We start from the raw sequence: 19,941 nt of genomic DNA, 5'->3' as shown, positions 1-19,941 counted from the left end.
GTCGCAAAAACCTCGCATAGAGCAGGCAGTATAGGAGGATCGAGACGGCGGTGACTGACAGCAAACTGCCTGTTGGAAAGAACCTATAATTATTCATTTTTGACGCGCGGTCCGACTATGACGTAATCCATTAGTATGTCCAATGCGAGATCTATCGAAATTCCATAAGATGTGTTAACTGTTACCAATCAGGTGTTAGGTAAAGACACTTCATTCATATTCTCGAGTGCCTCACTGCTTAATCTGACCAATATTCGGTAACTTTTTTGCAACGTAAATAGAAAATCTAATTATATACTGCCTTATTATATCATTCTAGACTTAAATATCTCACACATCAACTGGATATTATTCACTTGCACACTTAATTAGATTGTTTGTATCACCAATTTCAAAGCACATGCCTATAAACATATCTACAAACCAAGAATTATGCTACTAAATATAAAGACTTAGCTCGTTCGTTGTTACATCAGGTCCAATTGTTCGTCTTTCACTGGGATGTAGTTAGCTCTGCGGTCTGGATCTGGGTTTGACCATCATTCTTCCTCCCGTTCATAACCGATTTCTGGTGGGTAGTGTTCCTCTGTCATCACGGTCTGGTCATCAGGTTGGATGATCCATTTCTCACCATGGACTGCTCATCTGGTTGGGCTGTTCCTCTCTCCAGTTCGGTCCATCATGCACGTTTAACAGTTGATCATCATGTCAGTTCTGCTGGCAACAAAAATAGACATTTCCGAGAAGAAAATTGTCATAATTCAATTCATCTGAGAATAATGTTTCTCCAGCAACTGTTCTTTTTCTTCTTTTGAGCTATAAACTCTAATCTCTTCGATATAACGTATTACATATATGTATCAGCTATCTCGGGGAAAATCTCCAAATGTTGCTTAATAGTATTTAAAGTTATTCTTCTTCCAGCTTGAATAAGAATAAAATATTCTTGCTTCGGTTTATATATATATTTAATGCGGTTCGAATTGGTCCCTTCTTGCAGATTTGATAAGCTTGCTCTCGGGATCCTGCTAAGCGTATTTAATCGTATCTTGCTTAGCTATGATATTTCAGCTAACTATGGTTTCTCAGTAAGTTGATTTTTTTTAAAGTTCCGTTTGGGCCTGCTATGGACCACGTGGTTCTTATCTCTAGCAGCTTTCTTCTTTGACCAGTACTCCTTCATCCTTGCACTGTGAAAGTCTTTTCGCTCCTGGGTCCATTTCACACCTCCTCCCGGACGTACTGTTTTTTCTGTTAGTGACTGGAGAGAGTTTGATGTTCTGATCAACGTTCTGTACCTATTCCTGTCAAATTTCACTGGGAGCAATGTCCAATTCTTGAAGGTCTTTTCTGACGAGTCTTGCCCACTTGGCATTAGTCGCTTTCCCTCTAGAGATGGTGTGGAAGATTCTGGAGGTGAGCCTCTGATTGTCCATTCTCATGATATGACCATAGAAGTTCAATCTCCTCTTCCTCATAGATGTTGTAATGCTCTCCAATTGTTGGTACAGTTCGTTGTTGTGCCTGATTCTGTACTTGTCTTCTTCTTTAATAGGGCCAATGATTTTTCTCAGGATCTTCCTTTCCTTTAGCTCCAGTTTTCTAAGTTGCCCTTTTCTTACCATGTTTAGGCATTCTGAGGCGTATAGTACTGATGGTCTCACTAAAGTAGTGTAATGCCTGATTTTGAGGTTAAGTGAGAGGGATTTGGATTTGTACATACTCTTACATAGGTGGTAGGCATTTTCTAATTTGATGCATCTGCTGTTCATGGCCTGATCTTCATTCATGTTTGGGGTTATCCATTCTCCTAGGTATTTGAAGGAGTTAGTCCTTTGTACTGTTTTGTCCCCCAGTGGGATTGATTTGGGTGCATCTTTGATGTTGGTGATAAACTGTGTTTTATTGATGGCGATCTTCAGCCCTACTTTAGCTGCTATGTGGTCGAGAGAGGATAGTTGATGGATAGCTTCCTCCACACTGGATGCCAGGAGAGTAAGGTCGTCTGCGAAGGCTAAACAGTTAACTGTTAACTTGTCTTTCTTGTAGCCAATTCTCAATCCAGAGCCATCCTTTAGCATTTTCGTCCACTCACGAATGACTTTCTCAAGTAGGCAATTAAAGAGGATTGGAGATAGGCCATCCCCTTGTCTAACACCTGTTTTGATCTCAAAGCTCTGGGACAGTTCCCCTCTGAATTTGATTCTGGCTGTAGTGTTGGTAAGAGTTGCTTTCACTAGATTCAAGGTTTTCTTATCTAGTCCCAGTTCAGCAAGTGCCTGGAAGAGTGACTCTCTATCTATTGAATCGTAGGCCTTCTGAAAGTCAACAAATGTTGCCACGTAGGGTGAGGCGCTTAGGTTTTTGTAAGTGATGATGGTTTTGAGGTTCATGATTTGTTCGGCACATGACCTTGACTTGCGAAACCCAGCCTGGTACTGTCCGATGCAGGAGTCTAGTTGAGCCTCTACTCTTGTGAGTAATACTTTGGAGAGTATCTTGCACGTCACTGATACAAGGGAAATCCCTCTGTAGTTGTTGAGATCTGATTTGTCGCCTTTTTTGTGTAACGGGTGGATGATAGCTGAGGTCCAGTCGCTAGGTAACGCTTCTGTCACCCAGATGTTTGATATGATTTCATGGATACTTTGGATTGACTCCTCATCAGCGTATTTCCAGAGCTCTGCTATGATTCCATCCTCACCCGCTGCTTTGTTACATTTCAATTCTGAAATGGCTTTCTGGATCTCCCCCTTTGTTGGTGGGAGAGAGTCCGACTTAGTAACATTCTGAGGTTCGAAATGCAGTTTCTCCTTGGGTTCCCTTGAATTTAGAAGGTTGTTGAAATACTCTGCTAGAACTTTGGTGCACTCTTCATTGTTCATTTTCAGCTTTCCCTCAGCTCCCCGAAGGTGAAGTGTAGGGACTGAGTAGGGTGTTATTTGAGATTTAAAAGTTTGGTAGAAGTCTCTAGTGTTGTTTCTTTGAAAATCCCTCTCTGCTTGTTCAATGATATTTTATTGTACTGCCTCTTGGTGTTCCTGATAATTTTAGTAGCAGTTTTTCTAACTTCTAAGAAGTTTTTATGGTTTTCCAGACTTTTGTTATGGTTCCATTTTAGCCATGCTTGCTTTCTCTCTTCTATTGCTTTGTCACAAGTAGTTGTCCACCATGGATGTTTGTTCTTTCTGACCGCCGGGATGGTGGTTGTCGCTGCATCTATTAGTGCCTTCTGTAGTTGGGGCCAATCTTTTTTGTCTTTGTTTTTAGCCAGGGTCTCGGTGAAGTTATTGTTATCTTTCAGCTTGGCTGGATTGAACCTTGGAATTCGCGACTTGATGCAGTGGTTTTCTCTGCTTCTTTTAAGAGGGATGAAATTGGTTTTGATTTTATTATTTTCTTTTCAACGAGAATATCTTTTCTTCAGGAATTTTTCCCAAATCTCTTGTAATTTCGTGCAATATGTAGCTCGATCGCTGGTCTCGTCTTCACTCTTTCGATCCAATTTTTAAGTAAGTTTTTAAACAATCCCGTTATTTCTATTTTTTTTAGGACAATCTACCTGACTTTTTACTATTCCGTACTGCCTTCATTATCTGTCCGGTCCTAGACATACATGGCCTTCTATTACATATCGCATTATATACTCATTGCATATTCTTCTAAACCTCCGGCGCCATTTTGTAAATGTCTACGAGATATAACGGGCACAAGATTATATAACATTTCTCGATGCGAGTCTTATTCCTAGAGTGAGTTCTATAGTTTGGCTTGGCTGTGTAAATAACAACCACCGCCGTCTCAATTTCTATATAGGATTGAGACGGCGGTGATAACAACAGTCCTAGTACGTAAAGTGTACGCCAGATGTCGCACAGCGATCCATAAGCGATTCATAGTTTGTGTTTCAAAGATTGCCAGTACGAATCTCGAAGATTGCCGAGATCGACCGCTTCAGCACTAGGGTGTAAATCTATCGCTAAAACGTGCGCTAATAATACAGGAGTTGCGTTAATTCTGGACATTTTGTAGAGATGAATTGAATACTGCATTCAGGAGTTTATTTTGATTGAAATATACTTTGTAATTTATCACTACTTTTCAGGAAATATGCCTTAATGTCCGCTGTTTGGAAATTTAAGTCAAACTATACAATTTTAATTCAAAATTTATTAAAATAAACAAAATACTCACAACCCAACAATTCCATAAATTTACAAATTATTTGGTACAAAAGTTATTGCAATGTTTCGCAGTATTTCGTGGGACATCATTTTGATTTAATCACTGCCCCGATTCTGGGCGGCATCGAGTCTGCCTAATCTCGGAGATCTTCTGGTTTGATCGCCCTGAACTCCTTCTTGTTACAGGGATTCCATCGTGAAACCAAAATTTTTCAGCCTTGACCACAAGTGCTCAATCGGGCGAGGTCGGGACTGTTGCCTGGCCAAGGAAGCACACTAATGTGATGTTCAGCGAACAATTTTTTATTGATTCTAGCACTGTGACATGGCGCACTGTCTTGTTGAAAGATGCACTGATGGTTATTACTTTGAAAGAAATCATGGATAGAAGGCAACACTTTCAACGCTAAGACTATTTCTTGGTACTTTTTGGCGTTAATATTGCCCAGTAACACTTTCAGACGCCCAATTGCATGTCTTGTCATTCAGACCCACACCATGACACTAATGGGATGCTTCATAGTGGTAGTGGTGCACTCAGGCAACAAGTGAACGACTGAACTTTATTCCATCGCTTCCAAAGATGCTGATCTTAATCTTGTCACTCCAAATGACTGTAGTCTAGTCTTCTTGCGCTCACTCCATGTGTGCCCAAACCTATTGCAAACCTTTTTGCCTCGGCATTTTGTTCAGATAAGGCTTCTTTCTCGCAAACAATTGTCACCAATTTTCGTCTGACCATTCGATCTGAAATTTCAACTCCTGAAGTCTTCAAGATGGCCCTTGTATCTTTTGCCGTACGCCGATGGTCTTATAGAGAAAGACTGAAAGTTCTAATGACAGTCTTGGTCAGTCAATATTGGTATTCTACCAGTTCTTGGAGCAGTTTTGGTTGACCCAGTTTCTTCATACTGCTTGCAAACTTACGCCCGACTTTGTAGAGCATCCACCCAAAATTTTTTGCTATATCTGCATAAGTATAACCTTCTTCACGGAGTGTTATTGCCTAACTCCTTTTACTCGATGGCCAATCAGCACGTTTCTGTACAGGAGACATTGTTTCCAATACTCTCTTCCGTCTCAACTCAGCTCACTTTAAAGGAATCTTAAACTTCAACAACAACAACGACAACAACAACAATATTTTGCTGACTAATACCCTTACAAAACTGATCATAGTACTTGTTCTAATTGGATAAAGCAATAATAATACGCATACATTGTTTGATTTGTCGGAACTGAACAAATTAAACTTGTTTTACAGTTGCACAAGCACAAGATTTTTAATCGTTGTCAGATATGTCTATTTACTTATTTGTAATAAAAATATAACATATCCCACTTTCTAAAAACGATAAATGTTTAGTACACATATCATAATTTTGTTATTTAATGTACCACAAGGTACGTAGGCTGCATATCTTGATATAAAAATGAATGAACATTTCAATAAAGCGTCCAGAATTAATGCCACTATTGTAGTGTCGTCAGCACGAACAATTACGGGATGAAAAACATACAGGAACTGAAACAAGAAATTGTAATGAAGTAGTTAATGAATGAAAAACTACATACGTGTTGGTATCAGTGAAAAAGGAAATGACTGTGATGGTGCTAAAGAACAATAGTACTGTAAGTACCAATATACTCTAGCACGCATGCGTGAGCATGTAATCGCTTACATCCATTTTTGGTCTGTTGATAAATTTAAGTCCAAGGGTGGGCTAGTGGTTGGGAACACGTCGAAGGCAGTGGTCCGCCGATCCCAGAGGTCAAACCGGAGCCCTTACCCCAGCTGTCTAAAATACAGGGAGGACTCTATGTCGGTTTGCTTAAAAGTAGGCCGGAGAACTCTGCTTTGCGGGTCGGGTACCTCACAGGAGCTGCCCCCATTTTCCATTCAAACCTTGAACAACTTACCTTACTCATATTGCATTTTTTCTGAACATTTTCTTGGACATAGTCGTTTTCTTTTAAATTACTGCATATCTTCTCATCCGCCGTAATTCAGTATTTGCTACTAAGTTTCTGAAGCCGTCCATGTCTCCATCATGACACCTTCTACTAGTTGTTCTGCACCTCTTACTTCCTTGTTACTCTATTATTCAAATTTATATTAATTTACTATTCAGTGAAAATAGTCAGCCCGCCAGCGAATCGAACTCCAAGATCACTGCACTCGCACTGCAGTGCTTTACCCCGAGACCACACGTCACTGCCGAACAGTACCCTGAAATCATTGTTAATGAAGATGCAATAAATAAAAGGCTTAATAAAATCCTTTCTACAAGTAAAATTATCGTAAATTTTGTTTAGCATCTACCCTGCTTTAACAAACATACTGTAAGTGACTTAAATACGATAGAGTTCTTTTAAATACAGTAATAAAATCGGTAATAGACCTAATTTATCTCTTTACTTTTGAAATGCGTTTACCGTCCCATGTCGGTTTTTTCCTCGGACTCGGCGAGGGATCCCATTTCTACCGACTCAAGGGCAGTGTCCTGGATCGTGAGCCTTTGGGTCGGGGAGACAAAACTGGAGAGGAAGTCCAGTACCTCGCCCAGGCGGCCTCACCTGCTATGCACAATAGAGGCGTTGCAGCGGGATGGGAAGATTGGAAGGTATAGACAAGGAAGACGGAAGCAAGCGGCCGTAGCTTTTGGGAAATCACGAGAAACCACTTCGAGTATGACTGAGGAGGGAATCGAACCCCTCTCCACATAGTTGACCTCCCGAGGCAGGGTGGACCCCATGCCAGCCTTCGTACCACTTTTCAAAATATCCTGGCAGAGTTGAGCCTCCGGGTTTGGCAGCTAATTACACTAACCACTACACCACATAGGCGGACCGATACATTAGGTATCTTTTTTTTCTGCATTCTGGCTACAAAATCAAATTCATGGTATTTATACTTGAGTGAATGGATCGTTTTATCTCCTTTCTATTTAGAACTTTATCACCCAGTATCTCAATAACGAAGTCCAACAATGATGTATGGTCTTGTGGTAAGGCGCTGGAGTAAGAATGCTGAACGCTGGAGTTCGAATCCCAGTAGTGCGGAGAATTTATACTGAATGGTAAATTAATATAACTTTCAGTTATAGAGTATCAAGGAACTGAGAAGTGCAGAGAAACCAATAGGAACAGCTGAGTAGAAGGTGTCTTGGCGGCGACATGGATGGCTTTGGAAACTTAGAAGCAAATATATGAAATTTGGCAGATGAGGAATATATGAAGGAATTCCGAAAAACGACAGTGTCAAGGAAATGGTTCAGAAGAAATACGATATGAGTAAGGTAAGGTGTTCAAGGGTTGAATTGAAAATTGGAGGGGAGGGGGCAAGCGCCTGTAAGGTAGGAAACCCGCACAATAGGATTCAACGACCTACTTTTAAACAAATCGACATGGAGTATTCCCTGTATTTTTAGACAGCTGGTGTAATGGGTCCGATTTCCCCTTCGGGATCGGGCAAACGCTGTCTTCGAAGTGTTCCCATCCACTAGCCCGGTCTTGGCCCTACATTTATCAACAGACCAGAAAACCACGATTTGATTCTGGTTGCTGATTGGTTCTAAGCATGCATGCGCACTACTGTACAACTTGGACTTTGCGTTATTCATTGCGAAGTAATTTCAATCTGTAGTTCACGTGATCTGTATTATTATCGTCGTATTCAAAGAGTTATTTACTCAATTATTTAATATTTATCCTAGTTACTCGACCGTGGATACACGAGCATCATACCGTAATAATTTCGTGTGGCTATTTCTAGCCGGGTGCAGCCCTTGTAAGGCAGACCCTCCGATGAGGGTGGGCGGCATCTGCTATGTGAAGGTAACTGCGTGTTATTGTGGTGGAGGATAGTGTTATATGTGGTGTGTGAATTGCAGAGATGTTGAGGACAGTACAAACACCCAGCCCCCGAGCCACTGGAATTAACCAATGAAGGTTAAAATCCCCGACCCGGCCGGGAATCGAACCCGGGACCCTCTGAACCGAAGGTCAGCACGCTGACCATTCAGCCAACGAGTCGGACATCATACCGTAGAAGTTCCTCTTAAATAATAACTAGGAGATGTTTATTTACTTAGCTGGTATGGTGCAAATGCTTTAGTTTCTCTCTCCTAATGGTTATCAAGTTTAGCTCTAAGTAAAAGTTCGCTACGTTCAGAGTCAAATCCTTTTATTTAGTTCTTTTATGTTCTGTGCTGACATTTTTACAGACTTACCGACGTTTATCAGTGGATCACAATGCCAGGATATTGATAGCAAGATGCCACTGTCAAGGGGATTTAGTGTTATGTACATTACATGTTTGCTTAAGAAAATTCGGGCCGTGCTACATTAAAGTTGAAATAATTATTTATATTAGAAAAATTAGCTTCTTTAAAGCGTTTGTTCACCTTAGTTCGTCCCGGAGTACATAGGACAGAAAGAGAGAGGATAGATGTTATATCACAACTGAAGAGTAGGGCACTGGTAATGATGGGACATAGTAAAAAAACATAAAAAATATGATTATTATTTTAAATTTCAACTCTAATGAAGAAGAAACACAAATACCCGAAAGTAACTCGCAGACTTTTGAAGAATAATGGAAAACACGCAATTGTAAAATGAAATGGCAGGGTAGGCCTATCAGAAAAATATTTTCAGTTTAATTTATATCGAATAAAACTAGCACATGGGCACGTGAAAATACATATCTGGAATGCAATTCTTCTTTTTCCTCTTAATCTGTTTACCCTCCAGGGTTGGTTTTTCCCTCGAACTCAGCGAGGGATCCCACCTCTACCGCCTCTGGGTCGGGGATACAACTGGGGAGGATGACCAGTACCTCGCCCAGGCGGCCTCACTTGCTATGCTGAACAGGGGCCTTGCGGGTGAATGGGCAGATTGGAAGGGAAAGACAAGGAAGAGGGAAGGAAGCGGCCGTGGCCTTGAGTTAGGTACCATCCCGGCATTTGCCTGGAGGAGAAGTGGGAAACCAAGGATGGCTGACTTGGGAATCGAACCCACCTCTACTCAGTTAACCTCCCGAGGCTGAGTGGACCCCGTTCCAGCCCTGGTACCACTTTTTAAATTTCGTGGCAGAGCCGGGAATCGAACCCAGGCCTCCGGGGGTGGCAGCTAATCACACTAACCACTACACCACAGAGGCGGACCTGGAATTAAATTGCAAGGTAAAAAACAATTTTCCTTTTGACGCATAGAGCAAAAAGTGGATTTGAATGTGATGAGAAATTATGGGATTATGGGTTAATAAAAAGAGTATAGTATTCTTAACTGTGTACTCTAAACAATCAATGTTGGAAGAGAGGATCTCTGTATGTATTAGAGTATGAATACCGGAATGAAGTGACACCTCAGGGGTGAAAGCGGTGAATAGAAACGTAGAGATGAATGTAAGATGTAGAGGAGGCAACACTCATTCTTGTGTCTACGGCGATCGGTCACTGAATCGAGCGGGTATTGCAAGATTTGAGGAGGTTGGGAGGATATATAACAATTTATTAATTCACAGTGAACAATACCGAAATACCTTCATAACAATGCGGAAGCGTGATCATTTAACGTCTACCAACCAGAAATCTTAATAAGATCCTAGTGTTCTTGTGTGGGGATAAAATGTGAAGAAGAGCGTGTTGCGGTAGAAAATACGCCAAATCCTGTGGGTCACCTCATCCACTACCTTCAGCTAACACTTGATTCTGTGGATCACTACCTCACATGTACATCAATAGATTTTAGCTAATCCTTTAAGGATAATAACTCATCGACGTGTCCTTACGTCATCGCATCCGGAAATCTCCTTATTTGATGTAGGCTTCCGTGATGCTTACACGTGTCATGTGGTATTCTATCGTTCGGTATAAGATGTCAAACCTCCGAAATCACTGTGAGCACTTATTTAATATTTAACACACACACACACACACATGAGCAGGTAATGGCGATTCTCCTCCTCTTAACGTGATTTATATCTGCGTTCACAAACGAACACTTTAATAACGGTACCTGAAATATACGCGATAATTTATAGTTACTATATGGACAGATGATTATAGAAGTAGTGAAATATCATAAAATCTACAATAGGAAGTGACCTCAGCACGAAAACTTACGAAATGTAAAACATAAAACATACAGGAACTACAACAAGAAGTGTAATGAAGTAGTTTATGAACGAAAAACGACATACGTGTTGTTTTCAGTGAAAATGGAAATGACTGTGATGGTTCTAAAGAACTAGAGCAAGTCCCAATATACTCTAGTGCGCATGCGTGAACATGTTATCGCTTAAAACCAACCAGTAACCAGAACCAAATCGTGAATTTCTGGACTATTGATAAACATAGGGCCGAAGGTGGTTTAGTTTTTGGAAACACGTCGAAGGCAGTAGTCGGCCAACCCCAGAGAACACGGGGCCGTTACTCTCTATGTCCGTTTGTTTAAAAGTAGGTCGTTGACCCCTGCTGTGTGGGTTGCTTACCTCACAGGAGCTACCCCCATTTTCAATTCAAATCTTGAACAACTTACCTCACTCATATCGCATTACTTCTGAAACATTTCTTTGACATTGTGGTTTTTCAGAATTCATTACTTGATATTTTCTCATTAGCCATAATTCAGATATTTGCTTCCAAGTTTCTTTTTTCTTTTCTTTTTGCTAGTTGCTTTACGTCGCACCGACACAGATAGGTCTTATGGCGACGATGGGACAGGGAAGGAAGCGGCAAGGTACAGCCCCAGCATTTTCCTGGTGTGAAAATGGGAAACCACGGAAAACCATCTTCAGGGCTGCCGACAGTGGGGTTCGCACCTACTATCTCCCGAATACTGGATACTGGCCGCACTTAAGCGACTGCAGCTATCTAGCTCGGTTCTAAGTTTCTGAGGTCGCCCATGTCTCCACCATGACACCTTCTACTCAGCTATTTCTATTGGCTGCTCTGCACCTCTCACTTCTCTGGTACTGATACTCTGTTATTCAAAGTTATTATGTTCATTTACTATTCAGTAAGAATTGACAGCCCGGCTGTGAATCGAACTCCAAATATTCTGCACTCGCACTCTGGTGCCTTAACCTGAGACCACACTTCACTGTCAAGCACTTACCCTGAAATAATGGGTAATGAAGTGCAATAGATAAATGGCTTAATGCAATCTATTTCTACAAGTAAAATGTCATGGTCCGCCTCTGTGGTGTAGTGGTTAGCGTGATTAGCTGCCACCCCCGGAGACTCGCGTTCGATTCCCGGCTCTGCCACAAAATTTGAATAGTGGTACGGGTGCTGGGACGGGGTTCACTCAGCCTCGGGAGGTCAACTGAGTAGAGGTGGGTGCGATTCCCACCTCAGCCATCCTCGAAGTGGTTTTCCGTGGTTTCCCACTTCTCCTCAAGGCAAATACCGGAATGGTACCTACCTTAAGGGCATGGCCGCTTCCTTCCCACTTCCTTGTCTATCCCTTTCAATCTTTCCATAGCAGGTGAGGCCGCCTGGGCGAGGTACCTGTCCTCCTCCCCAGTTTTGCCATCGAGCCCAATGGCTCACGCTCCAGGACACTGCCCTTGAGGCGGCAGAGGTGAGATCCCTCACTGAGTCCGAGGGAAAAACCAACACTGGAGGGTAAACAGGTTAAGGAGAAGAAGAAGAAAATGATCGTGAATTTTGTTTAGCATGCACCCTACTTCTTCAAATATAGTAATAAAATCGACAGTAGGCCTAATTTCTTAATCTGTTTACCGTCCAGGGTCGGTTTTTCCCTCGGACTCAGAAAGGAATCCCGCCTCTACCGTCTCAAGGGCGGTGTCCTGGAGAAGTGTCAGACTTAAGATCGAGGAGATACAACCGGGAAGAAGGACCAGTAGCTCCCGGAAGTGGCCTCACCTACTATGTTCAATAGCGGCCTTGCGGCGGGATGGGGAATTTGGAAGGTATAGACAAGGAAGACGGAAGGAAACGGTTTTGGTCTTAGGGCCCGGTCTCTTCAACGAATGTTAAGTGTTAACTCTGCTGTTAAGGAGACTTAACACATAATTTAACAAAATGGTCGTCTCATCAAGGATTGTTAACTCTAACAAATTGTTAATACTTGTGTTAAATTAACCTGGCCGCAGCCCTGTGTTAAACCTCTTAAGGGCTGCTAAAATTTCAAAATGAAGGCATGTAGAAGACGTAAGTTTGAAGCTTTACTGCTGTATGAACACTATTTATAAACTGAGGAAAGCAAAGAATGACCCATACTAAGAAATAACGACTTTTTAGAGTTGTCAGAAGAAAGATTTCTAATTACCAAGCCATAATGAACAAGTTACTAGACGATATTAAAAATAGGTTAGAGTTTCCACCAGATTGTAACTTATCAGTCTCTCCAGTGCAGCAGTTGCTTATAGATTTTACAAGGAGGGGTCAGACACTGCGTTCAATCGATTTCAACGAGCTTAATGCACCTGTTGGGGGACACTCAACAGTGACTCGTGTATAAGGGTTTAGTCGATACCCTTTCGTTTTCGAAAAAAATGAGGACATATGTCATGAGGCAGGATTCGCTTCGGACCACGTGGAGGCGATAGAACACTAAAATGCGAATACATATAACTTAACCTTGTCTGGTCCGCAACCTAATAATTTCCGAAAAAAATATGAATCCCCCGATTCTAATGCAACGGGTATATACTTGAAAAGTTGCAACCACACCAGTGGAGCAGTGGGAATGTGAATAAATATAATAATCAAATTGCAGTGGAACTTTATTTTCTATCTCAAATTAAAATATATATTAATATATTAGGCCCAGGTTCGATTTCCGGCTCTGTCACGAAATTCGAAAAGTGGTACGGGGACTGGAACGGGGTCCACTCAGCCTCAGGAGGTCAACTGAGAGGTAGGTTCGATTCCCATCTCAGCCATCCAGTTAGTGGTTTTCCGTGGTTTCCCACTTCTCCAGGCAAATGCCGGGATGGTACCTAACTTCAGGCCACGGCCGCTTCCTTCCCTCTTCCTCGTCTATCCCTTCCAATCTGCCCATTCCCCCGCAAGGCCCCTGTTCAGCATAGAAAGTGAGGCCGCCTGGGCGAGGTACTGGTCATCCTCCCCAGTTTTATCCCCGAGCCAAAGTCTGAAGCTCTAGGACACTGCCCTCGAGGCGGTAGAGGCGGGATCCCTCGCTGAGTGCGAGGGAAAAACCGACCCTAGAGGGTAAACAAATAAAGAAGAAGAAGATATGTACACAGAGAAAGAGATCCAGCAGTAAGTGTGAGAACGTTTAGGCCTATATCAACTTCAGGTAGAAAATAAAGTGTATTATTTTTGTTCCAATTTTTAAATAATGTTCCCTCAAGTATTAATTTATTTTTTACAACAATTTTAGCTACGACGAGACTCGAACTCACGTCTACAAGGTTCGCAGACCAGTACGATGACCACTACCGCACCACTCCGTTTGACTATGATGTAACTCCCAAGTACCTATATACCGTATACCTTGCATTGGAATCGGGGATTCATCAATTTTTCAGAAGTTATAAGATGGCGGACCTGACATTTTTAAGTAAAATTTGTTCACCTGTTAGTGTTCTATCACCTCCACTTTATCCGAAGCGGACATCTGACCTCATTTTTTTCGAAAACGAAAGCGTATTGACTTAAACCCTTATGCACGAGTTACTTTGAGGCCCGGTTTCTTCAGCGAATGTTAAGTGTTAACTCTGCTGTTAAGGAGACTTAACACATAATTTAACAAAATGGTCGTCTCATCAAGGATTGTTACCTCTAACAAATTGTTAATACTTGTGTTAAATTAACCTGGTCGCAGCCCTGTGTTAAACCTCTTAACAACTGCTAAAATTTCAAAATGGAGGCATGTAGAAGACGTAAGTTTGAAGCTTTACTGCTGTATGAAGACTATTTATAAACTGAAGAAGGCAAAGGACGACCCATACTAAGAAATACCGTAACTACTTTCTAGAATTGTCAGAAGATATATTTCCAATTACCAAAGCCATAATGAACAAATACTAGACGATAATGAAAATAGGATATAGTTTGCTACAGTGAGGACAAATACCACGAGGCAGGATCCGCTTCGGACCACATGGAGGTGATAGAACACTAAACACATTTTACTCAAACTTGACAGGTCTGCAACCTAATAATTTCCGAACAAATTATGAATCCCCCTCGATTCTAATGCAACACCTATATAACGGTGGCGTGCGGTGGTTTTGAAAAGTGGGTGTGCTGTCCAAGGTAGGACGTACTAATTACCGGACGTAGGAAGTATAATTTAAAGTGCATCATTATATAAACGAATGTAACCAAGCTGTAACCATATTGACTTACCTATGTGTAATCTCATGAAAATTGAAGAACTTCTTACCAGAGCGTACGGTATCATGTCAACTCCTTGGCTCTTCAGGAAACACAAAATAACTAGTGACATCACATCTATAGATTTAAAAAATCAATATAATTTTTAAAGCTGCAATTAACTTATTGAGATGTATAGAAATAGTTTATTTATGCGCAATGACATTGCATAATCCGTTAAAATAAGGAAGACAAACGTGTCATTGTTGCGTTTTTTCAGTTTCCTACATCAAAGTATATAGATTAGTAGAAATCATGTCTATTTCATCTATCACCCCTCACTATTCAGTTTAAAAACTCTTTAATCTCGTATGTATGTATCAGAAAACTCTCTGTCCTGTTACACTTTTCACCCTTCAGCATAGAAGCCAACTTGAAATACCTCTGATACTAATGCAACAGCATCATGCATATTGCATTGTACACATAGGCCTATCAAAAATTGATAGTAACGTATTTGCTACGTTTTTGTGAGAACTTCTGTTGTCCACTGTATGCTCTACTACTAACAAGACTGTGCATTAAGTCCCTCCACAAGATTTTTGGTTGCTTTGAGTCTACTTGAAGCTGAAATCTAGCCGTCTCTCTTGTTTTGTGAATGTTGTGATGACATTATCATAAAATGTGTCTGTGCTTTTCAGTTGGTGCAGAACTTCCTTTTCTATGGACAGAACTGCCAAGCCTGATAGCCGCTCTTGACTCTGTGTTGACCTCTGATAAGTTTTAATCCTCCTGAGGGATGAATACCATCTTTCAACTGACGCTGTTGGCTTGGAACAGTTACTATAAGTACACCCAATTTGTACACTTCAGGCAGGGCTGTATCTAGTTGTTTGCTTTTCAGAGAACACACTAACTGATGAGGGTATTGACCATAAAATTCATCAAACGAATACAGCACGGTAAGTTCATTCTTCAATCGGATAAAATCAAACAAGTCTTTATAGGACAGTTTAAGACTTTCAATAGCAGAATGAGGGAAAGTAGCTTTATATGCTTAATACTTCAGAGGATCCAACAAGGAAGTAAACTGTAATTGGTTTAATGATCCAAATCGTTCGTCTAAATTTACAGTAATGTTGTCAAAAATAGAGTGGTAAAGGAATTTCCTTGACATTATTAGATCTTCTTCCCGACATTGTCGTTTAGTTGGTAGAGAGTCTTCGACACCATGATAGACCAGAGTCTCGGCCTAAATTACATCGCACTCTTTCCTGAGGTTTAGTATCTCTCTTTTGATTTCCTGAACTTTTAATAATGTTATTTGTTTTACGTCCCACTAACTTACTTTTTAAGGTCTTCGGAGACGCCGAGGTGCCGGAATTTAGTCCCGCATGAGTTCTTTTACGTGCCAGTAAATCTACCGACACGGGGCTGTCGTATGTGAGCACCTTCAAATACCACCGGACTGAGCCAGGATCGAACCTGCCAAGTTGGGGTTAGAAGGCCAGCGCCTTAACCGTCTGAGCCACTCAGCCCAGCTCCAGAACGTTTTGGGAGCAATATAGGACGTCTAAATGCTTGGATTGAAGGATATTGAAAATGATATCAGTGAAGGTGAAAATGTTGCTAAAAGTCAGTAACAAAAAGGAAGTTTCAGTGCTGGTTAGAAATTTCATGAAACCTTGTGCCGCTACAACTATTTCACTGTCCCAGTTTGAGCTTTCATATAAAACATTCCGAAAGAATTCAAGGAATGAAGTGCGATGTTCATTCACTGTGTGAACAAGACGAGATGAAAAATTCCACCGTGCTGAAGCATTTCTAGGCATCCTCCTTGCGGTAAATTCTTTCAGTTCATGAAATCGTTTAGAGGACTTGTGAAAAAATGATCCTAATCCGTTAAGGTCTGAAAAAATATTCTACATTCCTTGATACAGGAAAATGACTGTGACAAAATCAGATTAAGCTTGTGACTAAATAAATATGGATAAAAATGGCCTTCGGAAAGAGTTCTTGTACTTGTGTGGCCGGCCATCACAGCTGCTCCGTCGAACGTTTGTGCAACCAACATGTAGTTTAAGTCAAACTCAGTAACAATGTTTTTCACATGTACAAACAAACCACTGTCTGTTCAATCTGCGCTGACATCAGTGAAGGAAATTAACCTTTCATTAACTTTACCACTTTCAGCATCAACGTATCTCAAAGTGGTTGATAGTTGAGACAAATTCATAATGTCTGAAGTCTCGTCAAGAAGAAGGGCAACGAAAATAGCGTGTTTTATTTCTGACTTCACTTTTTCCAAAACTACATCACTGACTGCCCTTATTAAGTCATTTTGTGTCCTATTTGAAGTCCCGCGGAACACGGTCGATGTTTCTAGGTGTGTACTTAACGTCACATCGTAAGTGACGAGTAAGTTCAATGCACCCAAATAAACACCCCTGTTCAAAGAATCTTCACCCTCAGAATGTCCACGGAATGGTAATTCGTGAGTAGCTAAAAAACACACAACATCAATCAATCGCTTGAGCACCTTTCTGTTTTTCCGAACGGTCTCATTATATTGTACAGTGCTTGCACGCAATTGAGCATCAAGCTGAATATCAATTCTAGATTTTCCAAACGTAATAGTGCAGAAATGAGTGACTGCGATTTCTCATGCTTTTGAATGGCATTGTGCAAGTTACTCAGATTATCATAACCAGTTTCAGACCAAACAGTTCGGTCTCTTGCAAAGAGTAAACATGGCCAGCAAACAGTTTATTAAATTTGGAACTTCCAGCAATCCATTATATTTTACTGTACTGTGAAGTTTGGAAATGATGAACGTACTCTTGACTTTTGTTTTTATGCGTCCCTTTAATGTTGGACATATCTGGAGAAGATTTTCCAGATTGAACAATTTCTAGTTTCTCACATGGCAAATATTACGATAGTTGAAACTAATAAGAAATTACCGTACCGTATATTTCACTAATACTTCTACGTAAATACACAATTATGCACTCACGACACAGCACTGTCCACGTTAATGTTATTATTATGAAAATTATTAGAACGTACGCCCCTACAAACACGCCACATGGTCCACAACAACGCTGGTACCTACTATATAGTAGGCAAGTTTTTCTCAAACTGTTACATTTAAGAAAAAAATAATTTTCAATTCTGAAATGAACTGGGTATTCGTGCTTTTAAAACGTTCTTCACTGCTGTCAGTTACCACTCGCAAGAGCTGTTTCAGCAATAAGCCAAATCACAATAAATAAACGTATCATAAACCAGCACAAAGTTGCTTCACACTGCTACACCATGCGATCAAGCCGGGCAGCGTTGAGTTGTCGGCTTACCAAGCTCGCTTACTGGCGCGGTTACTACGCATGCGTCACTTTGAACTCAACGCTGAGCGAGCCAAGCGGTAGGTGTGTCGCGTACCCTCGCTAATGCAGAAATTCGTACTGCAGAATAACCTTCCTGCATTCTCCAGAAAACCATCATCATCATCATCATCATCTGTTTACCCTCCAGGTTCGGCTTTTCCCTCGGACTCAGCGAGGGATCCCACCTCTACCGCCTCAAGGGCAGTGTCCTGGAGCTTCAGACTCTTGGTCGGGGGATACAACTGGGGAGTATGACCAGTACCTCGCCCAGGCGGCCTCACCTGCTATGGTGAACAGGGGCCTTGTAGGGGGATGGGAAGATTGGAAGGGATAGGCAAGGATGAGGGAAGGAAGCGGCCGTGGCCTTAAGTTAGGTACCATCCCGGCATTCGCCTGGAAGTGAAGTGGGAAACCACGGAAAACCACTTCGAGGATGGCTGAGGTGGGAATCGAACCCACCTCTACTCAGTTGACCTCCCGAGGCTGAGTGGACCCCGTTCCAGCCCTCGTACCACTTTTCAAATTTCGTGGCAGAGCCGGGAATCGAACCCGGACCTCCGGGGGTGGCAGCTAATCACGCTAACCACTACACCACAGAGGCGGCTCCAGAAAACCATACTGCAGCAAATGCTCTTAGTTAAAAAAAAAAAAAATAGTATTGCCAACTGACAAGATAAAATTATTTGTTGCACTTACAGTTGCATTATTGCTTACTTTGCTTCTCAAGTCCTACGGGTAAGCCCGGCTTAGCCTGCATACCCACAATGCACGCCACTGCGTATATAAGTTACTTGAAGAGTTACAGTTTCGACAAGTGAACCAGTGGTCGAGTAGTTATCGTATCTGTCTCCGAACCGCGACGATTTGAGTTCGAGTCCCGCCATAAACATACTTTTTATACATACCAAATCATTGTTTCAGGGAATGTGAAGTTAAAATGCGAATAAAATTAATAATCGAATTGCAGTGGAACTTTATATATAGAAAGAGATCCAGCAGTAACTTTGAGAACGTTTAGGCCTATATTAATTTCAGGTAGAAAATAAACTGTACTGCAATTTGCGCACGGTAGGTAATATTTTTGTTCCAGTTTTTATCTTGACGTCCCTCAAATATTCATTTAATTGTCGTCTTCTTCTTTACCCTCGGACTCAGCGAGGGATACCACATCTGCATTCGCATAATTTTAAACTCTGGATCGGGGATACAACTGGGAGGATGACCAATACCCCGTCCAGGCGGCCTCACCTGCTATGCTGAACAGGGGCCTTGCTGGGGGATGGGAAGATTGGAAGGGATAGACAAGGATGGGGGAAGGAAGCGGCCGAGGCCGTAAGTTAGGAGGAGAAGTGGGAAACCACGGAAAACCACTTCCAGGATGGCTGAGGTGGGAATCGAATCCACCTCTAATCAGTTGACCTCCCGAGGCAGAGTGGACCCCGTTCCAGCCCTTGTATCTCTTTTCAAATTTCGTGGCAGAGCCGGGAATCGACCCCGGGCCTCCAGAGGTGGCAGCTAATCACACTATCCACTACAACACAGAGGTGGACGAAAGTCATAGCTGCGACGAGACTCGAATTCACGCCTACCAGGTTCGTAGACAAGTACGGTGACCACTTGGCCACCACTCCATTCCGCTGCTATGTAACTCCCAAGTATATATGCCTAGCATTGGAATCGGGGATTCATCAATTTTTCAGAAGTTATTAGGTTGCGAACCTGACATGTTTAAGAAAAATTTGTTCGCCTTTTCGTGTTCTATCGCCTCCACTTTGCCTGAAGCGGATTCTGTGTAATGACATCTGAACTCTTTTTTCGAAAATGAAATTGTGTTGACTTAAACCCTTATACACGAGTTACCGTTGAGTGTTTCCCCACAGGTACACTGAACCTCGGTGAAATCGGTTGACCGCAGGGTCTGGCCTCTACTTGTTACGATATTATGCTTGAGACACTTTTCATGTAATTGTAGGCGACTATGTTCACGAGTGCAAGAAAAAGTGTGTAGAATCCTGTAAAGAATTCCTGCTGCCACTGCAGCATTAAAAAGACATT

Source organism: Anabrus simplex, chromosome 1, assembly GCF_040414725.1.
Source record: "Anabrus simplex isolate iqAnaSimp1 chromosome 1, ASM4041472v1, whole genome shotgun sequence".
NCBI lineage: Eukaryota > Metazoa > Arthropoda > Insecta > Orthoptera > Tettigoniidae > Anabrus > Anabrus simplex.
Note: the sequence above shows the minus strand (reverse complement) of the source record.